Source organism: Lissotriton vulgaris, chromosome 3_1 (assembly GCF_964263255.1).
Source record: "Lissotriton vulgaris chromosome 3_1, aLisVul1.2, whole genome shotgun sequence".
Taxonomy (NCBI): Eukaryota; Metazoa; Chordata; class Amphibia; order Caudata; family Salamandridae; genus Lissotriton; species Lissotriton vulgaris.
In genome coordinates, this window is record NC_141689.1 from 1,612,239,352 (window position 1) to 1,612,254,281 (window position 14,930).

At 44.9% G+C, this 14,930-nt stretch overlaps 1 protein-coding gene across 1 annotated transcript in view; it reads right to left on the reverse strand.

Moving 5' to 3' along the window:
- Window positions 1-14,930, reverse strand: part of LOC147728245 (caspase-6-like) — a 155,663-nt gene that overhangs the window by 101,799 nt on the left and 38,934 nt on the right. The gene's annotated exons all lie outside the window — the stretch shown is intronic.

Genomic DNA, 14,930 nt, shown 5'->3' on the forward strand with positions numbered 1-14,930 from the left:
ATAATTGTCAAGAGCACGAAAATATTAATTCAAAAATAAATATATGTGCCTTTTAAAAAACTTTTACCCCTTTACCGAGTTGCTGGCACTGTGTGAATAAATGAATGAAAAGAGACTTGCAAAATGTGAACAGCGACCCAGGGGTGTATCCTGGCACTAGAAGCAAGAACTCTATCAGGAGAGAGGAAAGTAAATTGAAAAACTGCACAGCTAGGTTTTGAGGTCATTGTGAAAATAACACTTTTTACTGGGATGTAAGAGCAGTGCAAAAGATAATACAAATCCTGGAGACTGGGGAAGAAAGGGCAGGTTCAGTGGTGCTTCCTGACAGACGGCTAGCACCTTCTGTAGTCTCGCTAAGGCTGAACAAAGAGGACTTGTAGGAATATTTCTTAAAAATAAAATAAAGGAAGATTACAGAAATCCTGGAACATAGTTATATACTGCTTTATGAAAGATAACTGTGAATAGGTTTTGCATGTAGTAGGTGACTGTAAAAATAGTCCAACTGAGAGTTAAGTGGACACCGGGAATTTGTATCAGCCTCCATTTTGGGAATCGCACCCTAGTGAAGATCTAGGTAGAGGGTGTTACTGTATTTCAGGCAGCAGGATGGTTCTCCTCTCATTCTGCTTCACCAGATCACATTCTGAGTGACGCAAAAGGCTTCAGTCAAAGCCTTAATACACTTTTTAAAATGTATTTAATGGTTTTACAGCACACGCTTGTACTGTGAAGTATAGGGGTGCTTTATAATATAAGAAGAACAATGAATAGGTAATGTCTTGGATCAAATACTGAGAACATTATTACGGGCATAATCTCAGAGGATGTAGGATTGATCAAACGAGGAACTGAAGAGGTCGTGGGATGAAGCGACGCAGTGGAGGGAAGACAGAGAAGAGATAGATTAACACAAGATTGCATGTATTGCAGGGCTCAGTAACGAGGAACTCTGAGGAGAATGGAGGGTGAGGGGAAAGGGTGAGACCAGGCCTTTGGGCTTTTCATGCTCGTGTTGGGGTGAAATACCCGCGGCATATACACCACTGATCTGAGCTGCCCAGCTACTTGTATGAAGAGCAGCGCATGACCCAAAGGGACTCAGTTTACTGGTGTAGCGAAACTAGAGGCCCCCCCTGCAAAGTAAAACCAGGGCCACCACCAGAGGCGCAACTAGAGTCAAATTTCGAGGAGGGTGGGCTACTAAAAATTCGGGGGGGGGGGCGGGGGGGCTGATTCTTCGAACAATATGCAGAGTGAAGATGCAGGGGCTCTAAGAAGGGGTGAAAACACAACAAAGCCTCGTTAGCAAGTAAATGGTCTTTTAAAGACCTGTGAAGTGCTCAGGTGTGAGTGCCCGGGAAGCTGTCTCAGCCCGGGCTGACATACACGACGGGGGAGGCTGAAGCCCACTGAGCCCAATGGGCATTGCGCGCCTGGCTACCTCCCACGCTATTGACCCAGTCCGAAGCTCTCAGGCCATGGACCTGCCAGTGCCGCAGTGGGCACAAGGAGCTCGGGCCCCCTGCACTAGAGGGGCTCCGGGGTGCTTTTGCTACATCACTGACTTGTTTGCACCTGAAGCCTCAGAGCGCAGGTGGCTGTCGCATGTTTAGAGCCTATTAGGTAGTCCCGCCCGTGGCATCGCTCCCCAAAAGCTGGCTGCTTGTCGGTGTTATATGTCGCCTGCATTAGAACGAGGCTGGATTACATCAATATGTTCCATGCAAAAGCAAACCTCAGTCAACAGGAAGGAGAACGGAGCCAACGACGCTACCTAACATGACAAAGAACAAGTGCCTACATATCACGTTACGATAATTACTGGATTTTGATGTAATGCTTAGCAGCTCAGTTTCCTGCATTTCTACAGGTTGTAAATATCGATCTTTACTATTCCAGATGAATGCTACTCAATTTATCAAGCTGGAGAGATAAAAGGCTGAAATGGCTTTGACTGATTCAAAACTGAACTGTAGATTACTCAAAATGCCAGCAGCAAGCACTTAATGTACAGAGCCATTTTGTTGACTCACCCCACAACCACATGGATAGGTTAACAAGAAATCTTCACACAAAGCATGTATTTCTGTGTTCCATTATTGTAGTGACCGTATTTTTGGCTCTATTTCTGAGTGATGGTGACTTTAAGCTTGCTACCATCCTGAATCTCTATTCTTGGCTTGTGTTGGTCCTTTTCAGGCCTTTTTCCAGACCTAGAAGCATAAACTAGAGGATAGCTGCTTTATATGATGATAGATCCCTTATTCTTGACTCTAATGCATCTATTGCCTATTGGCTTTGACATAATTATGTGTCCTTTCATCATCCTACCTATAGTAGAGGGTGGATCCTGTAGTCCTGACTTTATATTACATATCGGTATGGTTTGTGTATGTACTCTGACAGAGCTAAGTGTTATTTCATCCTTTTCAGGCCTACAAGTCCCAGAACTAGAGAGACTCCATTTTGCTTTCTGTCCCTGCAGACTGAGATGCTTGCAGGGTAAAGGTGATGTTTTAGTTATGAGGTGTTGTTCGCCCTTTGCAAACTGGAGAGAACCGGCCAGAGCTGAATCTAATCAGGAAGTGTCTCTGGGCTCAAGTCTCTAGACGAAACAAGCAGCTGGTCACTGTGGGAGCGTCTAGAGCAAGGAGCCTGGTACATGGAATCGGTGGGAGGAGGCTGCTGGCTGGAACTTTCCATGAGGAGAGAGCATTCCATATTAGTGAAGTGCAGAGGCGGAGTTAGTCAGTTGAAGCCAGAGAGAGAAGTCAGACAGTCGATGCTTGGAACAGAGAGAAGTTAGTTTGTCAGTTTGTCAGTTTGTCAGTGAGTCAGTTGGAGCAGAGGAGAGAAGAAGAGACAGTCGATGCTTGGAACAGGGAGAAGACAGTCAGTGAGTTGGAACCAGAGAGAGAAGTCACAAGCAGTTGTGAGCAGATGGTGTTTTGAACAGAGAGAAGTGAGATGATGTTTGGAACTGAAGGAAGCAGTCAGAAGCAGTTACTTATCAGAAGGAGTTGTGAACAGCTGTAGTCTGAAGTGATGCCTTTTGGAAGAGACTAAAGTTATATCGTGGATTAGTCTGTGGGAGCAGCTGGAGTGAATTGGACATTGGAGCTGAGATAATCAGACAGAGTGAAGAAGCTAGTGGAGCAAACGGTTATCAGAGCGGCAGAAACTATTAGATTGAAGCTGGAAGGTGGAGAGAGTTCGTGGGGTAGAGGAATCCAGTGCAGAGTGATCAGCGCAGATGCATGTCCAAGAGTGCAGGGAAGGATCTGAGACGAGCTAAGGCACAGACGAGAGAGGAACCCAGATGACAGCTAGAGCAAGACTTCATACTAATCAGGTGATACCTTTCCTGTAATATAGTTTGCTTTACATTTAAACATTAACCTTGTCCTTACTGTATTGCTAATTCTTTTTCTTTCAACGGTGTGCAGTATAATCCATTCCCTCTTTAGCTATTTACAGTCAATTACATGTGGATGTGTTATAGTAATAAAGCTTTACAGAGACCCCGCAGATCTGTGTATGTGTCTATTCCCCTTTTACTTTTCAGGCTATGTGTTATAGTATAGTGTTATATTGTTATTGTTATTGTAATAAAGGAAGCCCAGTTCTTAGTGAACCAGTGTGCATGTGTTATTCTTATGATAAAGCTAACCTTTCTTCTAGCCAGATGCTGTAATGGTAACTGATGGATCAAAAGGGAGGAGGAGCGCTTAAATCAGGGAATAACTTTTGCATATAGTGTGTACCTCTTGTTTTTATACAGTAAAGGTAACCTTGTCTTCTAGTCAGGTAGAGAGCTGAAGGTATTCATAGGAGAGTGATCGTCGTTGTGTAAGGCGGCATTAATGAGAGCACCAGGGGGGAAACTGGTGTGTAATGAGATCACCTCTAGGGAAAGTGGCGTTAATGAGAGCACTGATGGTGGTCAGTGTGTATACCCACAAGATTGTGGCTTGTGTATGTATGAAATATAGAGAGCACCAGGGGGGACACTGGTGTTTATACCCACAGGATTGTCGCTTGTGAGAGCACTGGTTGTGGCCAGTGTGTAATGGTAAGTTATTGGAACTGCCCCCTTCACTATGAGTAGGAGGGTAGCATAGTCTGGGTCTGAGTTGCCGCGAGACTATAAGGTATGAGTGTGGTGTAGGGCATGGACGTCCTTAGTAATCAGTGAGTATTCCCAGTAATCCCTATAGATTTAGTGGTGTTTCTGATGATATGAGCTTGTATATTGCTAATTCCCCATCCTCAGGTAGGTACCCAGGTGCCTGGATAGATGGGTCCTGAGGAGGGAGGTGGTTGCGTTTCGGCTGGGTTGGTGGTGTCTTGGTGAGCTGATCCTATCTGGTCGGAAATCCGGTCGTTACATCTGGCATCAGTGGTGTATTGTTTTTATCTTGTTGGTTTGCACTCGGCACGTACGGAGTTCATTTTGTATATTATTTGTTTATAATTGTACAATGTTTTTGAGAAAATCGAAATCTACTTTTCAATTGACCTATGGGCTTGAACAGTTGCACTGTAAGGAGATTGCAGTACATCATGGCATTTGACTTATGCAGGGTGGAAGAAATGCTTTTCATCTTGGTGTTTGAAATGACAGGCTTGAAGGGTGATATTACGTGAGGGAGCCAATTACATCTTGGTGTTGATGCAGTTGTACATATGTGTGTGAAAAATGCTTGTAAATTGCCCATTAAATGGCATGCTGCATTTGCTTATGCTGTGAAATGTGAAATGTATTCAGTGTAATATGACTTGTGGAGTTCCTTGCAAATAGCTCCTTGTAAGTATGGCTTGTGAAGAGCATGTTCTCATTTTGACATTTGGAGTTCCTTGTGAATTGCGCCTTGTAAATATGCCTTGTAAAGAGCATGTCATTATTATGACTTGTTGAGTTTCTTGTAAATATGGCTTGTGAATAGCGCCATGTGAATATGGCTTGTACATAGCATGCTATCATTACGTTAGGCAGGAGAGAGCTGGATCTCTTTCAAGTGCTTGGAGAAAATGTTTTGAAGATGTGCGCACGTGTTATATGAAAACGTGGAGAGATAAGTTCTCGAATTTCCCATGTATCTGCAGACATTGGGGAATGATTGTGTTTGAGCTGCCAAAGGGTTAATATCTTAGATTGAGACGGTAGTATTTATTTTAACATGCTGTTTAACATGCATGGTTACAAAAGCTGACGCTAAAAGTCAGTGATTGTTTAGATTAATGATGGTTTGATTTGACTTTTTATTAGTTGCAGGGTTCCCCTATGTGCTTTGACAGCTAGCTGACGGACGGTTAACATCTTGCACGGAGAAAAAAAACAGTGTTCATTTAACATTCTGTTTGAAATGCGTCCACGAGTGTGTGTGGGTTTGCCTTTGAACACATGATTTAATGTGTCTGACTCGGAGGTCGGAAAGTTGTAAATCAACCAGTCGGATTAGGAAAAAGCTTTCAGCTGAGCACGGAGGGTGCAATCATCACCGGTTCTGAAAAATAAAACAGACCCATCATAGAATGTGCTATAGAATGTGCTTTAATCAGTGAAATGCAACCGTGTGCTTTTAAAAAAATTGTTCTGTAGTGTATTTTGCACATCTAGAAAATATAAGTGATTATTTCCCTAAAGCAAGCTGCCCTGCCCCTTTTGTTTAAAGTTCAAATGCACATGTTTCTGTATTTTGTGCTGATATGCAGCAGACCAGCGTGTGAGTAAACCCACTCAGTTAGGAAAAAAAAAGGCTATCTGCAAAAATAAATCGGTCCCTTTTAATAATTAGAACAGAAAGGCTTGCGCACCAAATTATGAATTCTTGGTTATGCACTGCAAAATTACATGTATAACTTTTTTTTTCTCCCTTTTTTAAATTGATGGTGCTTCACATGTTATTTTAAGAAATGTGCCGTGATTTCCTATGTTGCTGCATGAAATGTTATTATAATATTTTCCTTTTCAGCAAGTAGCAGTACATTATGATATATAGTTTGTTTTAGAATTCTACAGAATTATTTTGCTTCTTATTTAAGAATGCTAGCATGTGTCTAGGTTACAAAAAAAAATATGTCTTTATTAATTCCTGTTTTTAGGATGCTTTTTACCATGTCTAAATTTCCTTAAATTAGTTAGAAATAATGGTTCAGTGTTTGAAGTCTGGGAACGAGTATGTTTTAAGTTAGAAAGAATTTGCTTTGACCTTGACTGATATGAGCCAGGCTCCCATGAGTGTTTTGAAAGGCGAGGCCTTTTTTGGAGCGTCCATCTAAAGCAGACTTGCCTTGTCTTGTTTTTTTTTATTTTTGGCAAATATTCAGCAGTTCTCAGCACTCAGAGTTTTGAAAGGGTGGAGGACCTGCCCCGTGGGTGACTTATGAGAGCAGAGACACCCAGTTTGTTATTCTTGGCTATGATTCAGTTCTTTCGGCAGAGAAATGTTTATATAAGGGGGGGTCAAGTTGCTCTTCCTTACAGTCGGCCCGGAAAGCTTCATTGACTTCAGATAAAGGATGTTTGCAAATGAATAGTTTTCCCCTCAGTAATGTACACAGAATAATTGGCAGATGCTTGGCCCTTGGAGTGAGATAAATACAGTAGGCACAGAAAGCTTCCCTGACTAGAGATATGGGATGCTTGAACAGAATAATTTATTTAACAACAAGAGTTTCTTAATTAAGCAGAATACTCTCACCCAGTCAAGAGATCAGGGCTAGATCCAACACCGTTTTTTAGCTCACTGCACCATCCCAGCTCAGAACCTGGATATATGCAAATTAGTCTGTTCCTGTCCCAGTGCCCCCCCTTTTTTGAATCGTTTTTGGCCACTATAGGTGTGGCAGGGTATACTCAGACAGGAGTCCCTTGCTCACTGCACCATCAGGATTCAAGCAAGCTGGGCCGACGACGGCTGAAATGCCAGAAACCGGTCCCCGGAAGCTTGTCTCCTTTCCGGTGAAGAATTGGCTTGGAAGTTTGGTCTGCCCTGTTCCCATGATGCACTGGGCCAGGGACAGACTAATTTGCATATATCCAGGTTCTGAGCTGGGATGGTGCAGTGAGCTAAATAACGGTGATGGATCAAGCCCTGATCTTTGGACTGGGTAAGAGTGGTCTGCTTAATTCAGACACTCTGTTCATCACCACTCCCTTTTTTGAATCGTTTTTGGCCACTATAGGTGTGGCAGGGTATACTCAGACATGAGTCCCTTGCTCACTGCACCATCAGGATTCAAGCAAGCCGGGCCGACGACGGCTGAAATGCCAGAAACCGGTCCCCGGAAGCTTGTCTCCTTTCCGGTGAAGAATTGGCTTGGTAGTTTGGTCTGCCCTGTTCCCATGATGCACTGGGCCAGGGACAGACTAATTTGCATATAGCCAGGTTCTGAGCTGGGATGGTGCAGTGAGCTAAATAACGGTGATGGATCAAGCCTTGATCTTTGGACTGGGTAAGAGTAGTCTTCTTAATTCAGACACTCTGTTCATCACCACCCCCTTTTTTGAATCGCTTTTGGCCACTATAGGTGTGGCAGGGTATACTCAGACATGAGTCCCTTGCTCACTGCACCATCAGGATTCAAGCAAGCCGGGCCGACGACGGATGAAATGCCAGAAACCGGTCCCCGGAAGCTTGTCTCCTTTCCGGTGAAGAATTGGCTTGGTAGTTTGGTCTGCCCTGTTCCCATGATGCACTGGGCCAGGGACAGACTAATTTGCATATAGCCAGGTTCTGAGCTGGGATGGTGCAGTAAGTTAAATAACGGTGATGGATCAAGCCCTGATCTTTGGACTGGGTAAGAGTAGTCTGCTTAATTCAGACACTCTGTTCATCACCAGCCCCTTTTTTGAATCGTTTTTGGCCACTGTAGGTGTTGCAGGGTATACTCAGACATGAGTCCCTTGCTCACTGCACCATCAGGATTCAAGCAAGCCGGGCCGACGACGGCTGAAATGCCAGAAACCGGTCCCCGGAAGCTTGTTTCCTTTCCGGTGAAGAATTGGCTTGGTAGTTTGGTCTGCCCTGTTCCCATGATGCACTGGGCCAGGGACATACTAATTTGCATATGGGCAGGTTCTGAACTGGGATGGTGCAGTGAGCTAAATAACGGTGATGTATCAAGCCCTCATCTTTGGACTGGGTAAGAGTGGTCTGCTTAATTCAGACACTCTGTTCATCACCACCCCCTTTTTTGAATCGTTTTTGGCCACTATAGGTGTGGCAGGGTATACTCAGACATGAGTCCCTTGCTCACTGCACCATCAGGATTCAAGCAAGCCGGGCCGACGACGGCTGAAATGCCAGAAACCGGTCCCCGGAAGCTTGTCTCCTTTCCGGTGAAGAATTGGCTTGGTAGTTTGGTCTGCCCTGTTCTCATGATGCACTGGGCCAGGGACAGACTAATTTGCATATAGCCAGGTTCTGAGCTGGGATGGTGCAGTGAGCTAAATAACGGTGATGGATCAAGCCCTGATCTTTGGACTGGGTAAGAGTGGTCTGCTTAATTCAGACACTCTGTTCATCACCACCCCCTTTTTTGAATCGTTTTTGGCCACTATAGGTGTGGCAGGGTATACTCAGACATGAGTCCCTTGCTCACTGCACCATCAGGATTCAAGCAAGCCGGGCTGACGATGGCTGAAATGCCAGAAACCGGTCCCCGGAAGCTTGTCTCCTTTCCGGTGAAGAATTGGCTTGATAGTTTGGTCTGCCCTGTTCCCATGATGCACTGGGCCAGGGACAGACTAATTTGCATATAGCCAGGTTCTGAGCTGGGATGGTGCAGTGAGCTAAATAACGGTGATGGATCAAGCCCTGATCTTTGGACTGGGTAAGAGCGGTCTACTTAATTCAGACACTCTGTTCATCACCACCCCCTTTTTTGAATCGTTTTTGGCCACTATAGGTGTGGCAGCGTATACTCAGACATGAGTCCCTTGCTCACTGCACCATCAGAATTCAAGCAAGCCGGGCCGACGACAGCTGACATGCCAGAAACCGGTCCCCGGAAGCTTGTCTCCTTTCCGGTGAAGAATTGGCTTGGTAGTTTGGTCTGCCCTGTTCCCATGATGCACTGGGCCAGGGACAGACTAATTTGCATATAGCTAGGTTCTGAGCTGGGATGGTGCAGTGAGCTAAATAACGGTGATGGATCAAGCCCTGATCTTTGAACTGGGTAAGAGTGGTCTGCTTAATTCAGACACTCTGTTCATCACCACCCCCTTTTTTGAATCGTTTTTGGCCACTATAGGTGTGGCAGGGTTACTCAGACATGAGTCCCTTGCTCACTGCACCATCAGGATTCAAGCAAGCCGGGCTGACGACGGCTGAAATGCCAGAAGCCGGTCCCCGGAAGCTTGTCTCCTTTCCTGTGAAGAATTGGCTTGGTAGTTTGGTCTGCCCTGTTCCTATGATGCACTGGGCCAGGGACAGACTAATTTGCATATAGCCAGGTTCTGAGCTGGGATGGTGCAGTGAGCTAAATAACGGTGATGGATCAAGCCCTGAACTTTGGACTGGGTGAGAGTGGTCTGCTTAATTCAGACAGTCTGTTCATCACCACCCCCTTTTTTGAATCGTTTTTGGCCACTATAGGTGTGGCAGGGTATACTCAGACATGAGTCCCTTGCTCACTGCACCATCAGGATTCAAGCAAGCCGGGCCGACGACGGCTGAAATGCCAGAAACCGGTCACCGGAAGCTTGTCTCCTTTCCGGTGAAGAATTGGCTTGGTAGTTTGGTCTGCCCTGTTCCCATGATGCACTGGGCCAGGGACAGACTTATTTGCATGTAGCCAGGTTCTGAGCTGGGATGGTGCAGTGAGCTAAATAACGGTGATGGATCAAGCCCTGATCTTTGGACTGGGTAAGAGTGGTCTGCTTAATTCAGACACTCTGTTCATCACCACCCCCTTTTTTGAATCGTTTTTGGCCACTATAGGTGTGGCAGCGTATACTCAGACATGAGTCCCTTGCTCACTGCACCATCAGAATTCAAGCAAGCCGGGCCGACGACAGCTGAAATGCCAGAAACCGGTCCCCGGAAGCTTGTCTCCTTTCCGGTGAAGAATTGGCTTGGTAGTTTGGTCTGCCCTGTTCCCATGATGCACTGGGCCAGGGACAGACTAATTTGCATATAGCTAGGTTCTGAGCTGGGATGGTGCAGTGAGCTAAATAACGGTGATGGATCAAGCCCTGATCTTTGAACTGGGTAAGAGTGGTCTGCTTAATTCAGACACTCTGTTCATCACCACCCCCTTTTTTGAATCGTTTTTGGCCACTATAGGTGTGGCAGGGTTACTCAGACATGAGTCCCTTGCTCACTGCACCATCAGGATTCAAGCAAGCCGGGCCGACGACGGCTGAAATGCCAGAAGCCGGTCCCCGGAAGCTTGTCTCCTTTCCTGTGAAGAATTGGCTTGGTAGTTTGGTCTGCCCTGTTCCTATGATGCACTGGGCCAGGGACAGACTAATTTGCATATAGCCAGGTTCTGAGCTGGGATGGTGCAGTGAGCTAAATAACGGTGATGGATCAAGCCCTGAACTTTGGACTGGGTGAGAGTGGTCTGCTTAATTCAGACAGTCTGTTCATCACCACCCCCTTTTTTGAATCGTTTTTGGCCACTATAGGTGTGGCAGGGTATACTCAGACATGAGTCCCTTGCTCACTGCACCATCAGGATTCAAGCAAGCCGGGCCGACGACGGCTGAAATGCCAGAAACCGGTCACCGGAAGCTTGTCTCCTTTCCGGTGAAGAATTGGCTTGGTAGTTTGGTCTGCCCTGTTCCCATGATGCACTGGGCCAGGGACAGACTTATTTGCATGTAGCCAGGTTCTGAGCTGGGATGGTGCAGTGAGCTAAATAACGGTGATGGATCAAGCCCTGATCTTTGGACTGGGTAAGAGTGGTCTGCTTAATTCAGACACTCTGTTCATCACCACCCCCTTTTTTGAATCGTTTTTGGCCACTATAGGTGTGGCAGGGTATACTCAGACATGAGTCCCTTGCTCACTGCACCATCAGGATTCAAGCAAGCCGGGCCGACGTCGGCTGAAATGCCAGAAACCGGTCCCCGGAAGCTTGTCTCCTTTCCGGTGAAGAATTGGCTTGGTAGTTTGGTCTGCCCTGTTCCCATGATGCACTGGGCCAGGGACAGAATAATTTGCATATAGCCAGGTTCTGAACTGGGATGGTGCAGTGAGCTAAATAACGGTGATGGATCAAGCCCTGATCTTTGGACTGGGTCAGAGTGGTCTGCTTAATTCAGACACTCTGTTCATCACCACCCCCTTTTTTGAATCGTTTTTGGCCACTATAGGTGTGGCAGGGTATACTCAGACATGAGTCCCTTGCTCACTGCACCATCAGGATTCAAGCAAGCCGGGCCGACGACGGCTGAAATGCCAGAAACCGGTCCCCGGAAGCTTGTCTCCTTTCCGGTGAAGAATTGGCTTGGTAGTTTGGTCTGCCCTGTTCCCATGATGCACTGGGCCAGGGACAGACTAATTTGCATATAGCCAGGTTCTGAGCTGGGATGGTGCAGTGAGCTAAATAACGGTGATGGATCAAGCCCTGATCTTTGAACTGGGTAAGAGTGGTCTGCTTAATTCAGACACTCTGTTCATCACCACCCCCTTTTTTGAATCGTTTTTGGCCACTATAGGTGTGGCAGGGTATACTCAGACATGAGTCCCTTGCTCACTGCACCATCAGGATTCAAGCAAGCCGGGCCGACGATGGCTGAAATGCCAGAAACCGGTCCCCGGAAGCTTGTCTCCTTTCCTGTGAAGAATTGGCTTGGTAGTTTGGTCTGCCCTGTTCCCATGATGCACTGGGCCAGGGACAGACTAATTTGCATATAGCCAGGTTCTGAGCTGGGATGGTGCAGTGAGCTAAATAACGGTGATGGATCAAGCCCTGATCTTTGGACTGGGTAAGAGTGGTCTGCTTAATTCAGACACTCTGTTCATCACCACCCCCACCCCCTTTTTTGAATCGTTGAACAGAATAATTGGCAGGAGCTTTGCTCCTGCAATGAGATCAGCATTTGGCAGTGATTCAATATTACATCGCAAGGTAGCCCGGCTCCTGCTTGTTATGGTTGGAGCTGATTCAAAACTCTGAGCGCGGACATCTTTCTGGAGGGAGGGGCTGTTTCTCAAAGGAATGAGGAGTAGCTAGGCCCCAGCCCTTCTGGCTGTGTATGACAAAATTAGATTTTGCCCAAACAAAATTAAGGAATATGGTATAGGTAGAATATTTAAATCATTCCTTGGATTTAGAAGAGTTCTTTTCAGGAATTAGGAGGTTTCTTACAAAAATTAAAAGCACTTGGGGTGCTTTTTGAATGGAAAATGTGTTTTTGCAAGATTGATGATGCTTGTTTCTCGTTTCAGATGGCTGACGTGTGGGGGCCCTGTATGAGTGTGATTTTCTTATTTTGGAGTGATGTGTTTTGTTATTTTCGGAGTGAGTGCCCCCCACCCCCAAAACCCCCCGAGCCTGGACCCAGACCGGAAGCGGACGTACCAGGATGACCAGAGTGGAGGATGTGCTTTCTTGGCACAGGATACAGATGAAGATGGAGGATCATGGCCGATACGAATGAACTGTTTTCCTAAGAAGAAACCAACTACAGAAGAGAACTTTTTATAGTGACTGAAGTTTTCAATTTACATTACAATTTGCAGTTGGCTGCCTCAGCAGTCAGGTTAAAATTCTGGATTCCCTAAAGAAAATTTTTTTTCTTGACAAAGCCAATAGTTATCTAAAAAGAACCCATTTTTTTATTTGGATATAATGATGTTCCTTTTCGAAAGGAGTTTGGAATGTAATTCCTTGGCCTGCTTTCTTCAGTCTTGCATTTTTTTCCCATGTTTCTATTTCAGATGGACATTATGCCTCTTTTGCAGTTACCATACACAGGCCCCACTTGAAAAAAAATTCTCAGTCCTGTTCATGGTTTTGATTTTCCAGTTTAAAAGATGCAGTGCCACATTAATGCAATTATGCAACGGATATTATTTGAATGTCATAGAGTGATTAGTGAGCTGCTTTAATAATCTGATGCCCTGTGATACATGATATTTTGATTTTAGTATGCTACGCTATTTCATTATTGATACAGATTGATTTTACACTTGTTTATCTTTTACCTATTTCATAGTTTTCCTGTTTTCTCTAAAACAGTTTTGTTAATGCAGGGAAAGCAATGTTTTAAATGATGGTGCACACATGTGTTCCACAGATTGATACAGAGGGATTAGGTGCAAACTGTTTCCTGAGTTAGATGATTTATGACCTTTACCTATTGCCTTTGGCATGGTCTACTATTACTCAATTTCCCAAGTTTAAGTCTATGATCTTTTAGAAGAATATATACACCACACTTAGATAACTTTCTTTGATTTATTGCTTGATATGCATAGTGCTACACCAGCTTTTTTTGTAGGAATTGGGTTGTTCTTGTTTTCCTGTTATTACACTTTCACTTTGATCCATCAACTCTTATTTAGAACAGTGGGATTAGTTCCAAGGGTGGTCACCTTAGACTTTAAGTTGTCCTGGGAGGTGTGTCTTTTAGTCAGGTTATGTCCTACATCTATTAGTAATAGTTGCCCAGACCTTGAGGACCCTTTGTCATGTTTATTTGTCAGATTTTACCAAATCCTTTCTTAAGTTGACCGAAGTAGGTAGGCCTCATTTAGGCCCTTTGTTGTTTTTATTCCACAAACATGTCCCTACATCAATAGATTTCATGAGTTATCACTAGAAGTTGAGGCACATTTAGTTCAAGGGTGCTTTGGTTAGTTTCTGTTGTTATCAGATCAATCTTAGTTACATTTCAACATTCAGGTCAAGGGTGCCTTGGTTTGTTTTCAATTAGTTGTCAGATTTACATTCCCTACATAAGGTTTTAGGTGGTATTTCCTTAAGTTGTCATTCATTTTAGGGAGTTTTTTGGTTTTTGGTTTTGTTGATAGATTATGTTGATGTTTGTTTATTTGTTTGTTGTTGTTTACAGATGTTAGCCAGTTAAATTCAAGGGTGGAGTGTAGTGACCGTATTTTTGGCTCTATTTCTGAGTGATGGTGACTTTAAGCTTGCTACCATCCTGATCTCTATTCTTGGCTTGTGTTGGTCCTTTTCAGGCCTTTTTCCAGACCTAGAAGCATAAACTAGAGGATAGCTGCTTTATATGATGATAGATCCCTTATTCTTGACTCTAATGCATCTATTGCCTATTGGCTTTGACATAATTATGTGTCCTTTCATCATCCTACCTATAGTAGAGGGTGGATCCTGTAGTCCTGACTTTATATTACATATTGGTATGGTTTGTGTATGTACTCTGACAGAGCTAAGTGTTATTTCATCCTTTTCAGGCCTACAAGGCCCAGAACTAGAGAGACTCCATTTTGCTTTCTGTCCCTGCAGACTGAGATGCTTGCTGGGTAAAGGTGATGTTTTAGTTATGAGGTGTTGTTCGCCCTTTGCAAACTGGAGAGAACCGGCCAGAGCTGAATCTAATCAGGAAGTGTCTCTGGGCTCAAGTCTCTAGATGAAACAAGCAGCTGGTCACTGTGGGAGCGTCTAGAGCAAGGAGCCTGGTACATGGAATCGGTGGGAGGAGGCGGCTGGCTGGAACTTTCCATGAGGAGAGAGCATTCCATATTAGTGAAGTGCAGAGGCGGAGTTAGTCAGTTGGAGCCAGAGAGAGAAGTCAGACAGTCGATACTTGGAACAGAGAGAAGTCAGTTTGTCAGTTTGTCAGTTTGTCAGTGAGTCAGTGAGTCAGTTGGAGCAGAGGAGAGAAGAAGAGACAGTCGATGCTTGGAACAGAGAGAAGACAGTCAGTGAGTTGGAACCAGAGAGAGAAGTCAGAAGCAGTTGTGAGCAGATGGTGTTTTGAACAG